Here is a 2,500-nt window from a genome sequence, read left to right as displayed (position 1 = left end):
GTCACCTCCTCACGCGTAGGTATTCCGTCTTGCTCCTACTGACTTTCGTTCCTCTTCTCTCCAGTGCATACCTCCACCTCTCCAGGCTCTCCTCACAATGAACTGCACCCTACTGTCGCTACAGATGACAATGTCATCCGCGAACATCATCGTCCATGGAGACTCCTGCCTGATCTTGTCCGTCAACCTGTCCATCACCGTTGCAACCAAGAAAGGGCTCAGAGCCGATCCTTGATGTAATCCCACCTCCACCTTGAACCCATCTGTCATTCCAACCACGCACCTCAGCATTGTCACACTTCCCTCATACATAGCCTGCACCACTCCTACATACTTCTCTGCAACTCTTGACTTCCTCCTACAATATCACACCTCCTCTCTCGGCACCCTGTCGTATGCTTTGTGTAAATCTACAAAGACACAATGCAACTCTTTCTGGCCTTCTCTGTACTTCTCAATCAACCAACCTTTTCTCTCTCTCTCTCTCTCTCTGTCTCTCTCATTTTCTTCATTTATCAGCCCGTCAAAGCAGTCCTTCCACTTCGTAGCACACTCTCCTCGCTTGGCAGCACATTTCCATCTGTATCTTTGATCGCCCTAACTTGTCGCACATCCTCGGCAGCTCGGTCTCTCTGTCTAGCCAATCTGTACAAGTCTTTTTCTCCTTCCTTAGTGTCTAACCTGTCATACAGCTCACCGTACGACTTTTCCTTTACCTTTGCCACCTCTCTCTTTGCTTTACGCTGCATCTCCTTGTACTCCTGTGTACTTTCTTCATCTCTCTGACTATCCCACTTCTTCTTTGCCAACCTTTTCCTCTGTATACTTTGCTCTACTTCCTCCTTCCACCACCACCACCACCACCACCACCACCACCACCACCACCACCACCACCACCACCGCCAAGTCTCCTTGTCTTCCTTCCTCTGTCCCGATGACACACCAAGTACCTTCCTAGCTGTCTTCCTCGCTATTTCTGCAGCGCTTGCCCAGCCATCTGGCAACTCTTCACTACCACTCAGTGCCTGTGTTAACTCCTGCCTGAACTCCACACAACAGTCTTCCTTCTTCAACTTCCACCATTTGATCTTCGGCTGTGTCTTCACTCGCTTCCTCATGTTGGTCTCCAAAGTCATCTTACAGACCACCATCCGATGCTGCCTAGCTACGTTCTCCCCTGTCACCACCTTGCAGTATGCAATCCCTTTTACATCGCGCCTTCTACACAAGATATAGTCCACCTGTGTGCACTTTCCTCCACTCGTATACGTCGTCACCCTGTGCTCCTCCCTCTTCTTGAAATATGTATTCACCTCAGCCATTTCCATCCTTTTCGCAAAATCGAACACCATCTGTCCTTCCACATTTCTCTCCTCGATTCCATACCTTACCATCAACTCCTCATCACCTCTGTTCCCTTCAGCAACGTGTCCATCGAAGTCCGCTCCAATCACCACTCCCTCCTCCTTGGGTCCCCTTTCCACCACGTCGTCCAATTCAACTCCAGAATTCTTCTTTTTCGTCCATCTTACACCCGACTTGCGGGGCATATGCGCTGATAACCGTCAGCAATACACCTTCGATTTCCAGCTTCATAATCCTCACTCTGTCTGACACTGTGTTCACCTCCAGCACGCTCTTGACATACTCTTCCTTCAGAATGACCCCTACCCCATTTCTCCTCCCATTCGCACCATGGTAGAAGAGTTTGAACCCACCTGCGATACTCCTGGCCTTACTCCCCTTCCACCTTGTCTCTTGTCACCTTTCTTCTTTCCATCACGTCAGCCAGCTCTCTCCCTTTACTAGCCATAGTGCCAACATTCAAAGTTCCGACTGACTCTCACCTCCACACGCCTACCCTTCCTCCTCTCTAGCTGCCTCTGGACATGCCTTCCCCCTCTCCTTTTCCTTCGCCCAACAGTAGCCTAGTTTCCACCGGCACTCCGCTGGTTAACAGTACCGATGGCGGTCGTCGGTAACCCGGGCCTCGACCGATCCGGTATGGAAATCTTATTTATGATCCGCATATTTGATTTGGCAAAGATTTGACGCCGGATGCCCTTCCTGACGTAACCCTCCGCTTTTGTCCTGGCTTGGGACCTGCACTAAGAATGCACTGGCTTGTGCATCCTCAGTGGCTGGGTTGCACGCTTTTCTATGTTTGCCCCTCACTTTTGTGGCGTGAACTATCAATTCTAGTAATACAGGTGTGTTTATGTTAGGTATCACAGACACACGCACACGCACAATATATGTCCAAAAGTATTGAGATAACTGACCATTACACCTACAGGAGCTTTTCTGACATGTCATTCTGAATCCATAGAAACCCATATTCCACGAAGCTCCCGGCGCACAGTTTTTGTGCCGATGTTAATGCCAGGAGAAGTTTGGATCTCTGCAGTTATTGAGTCAACAGAGCGTTGGCGACTTGAGTTGCTGTTGTCCCTAAAGGCTTGCACTTTTCAATAATATGATGATATATGAAGCATAGAGA

The sequence above is a fragment of the Lampris incognitus genome, unplaced genomic scaffold (assembly GCF_029633865.1).
Source record: "Lampris incognitus isolate fLamInc1 unplaced genomic scaffold, fLamInc1.hap2 scaffold_156, whole genome shotgun sequence".
NCBI lineage: Eukaryota > Metazoa > Chordata > Actinopteri > Lampriformes > Lampridae > Lampris > Lampris incognitus.
This window is presented reverse-complemented; position numbering follows the sequence as displayed.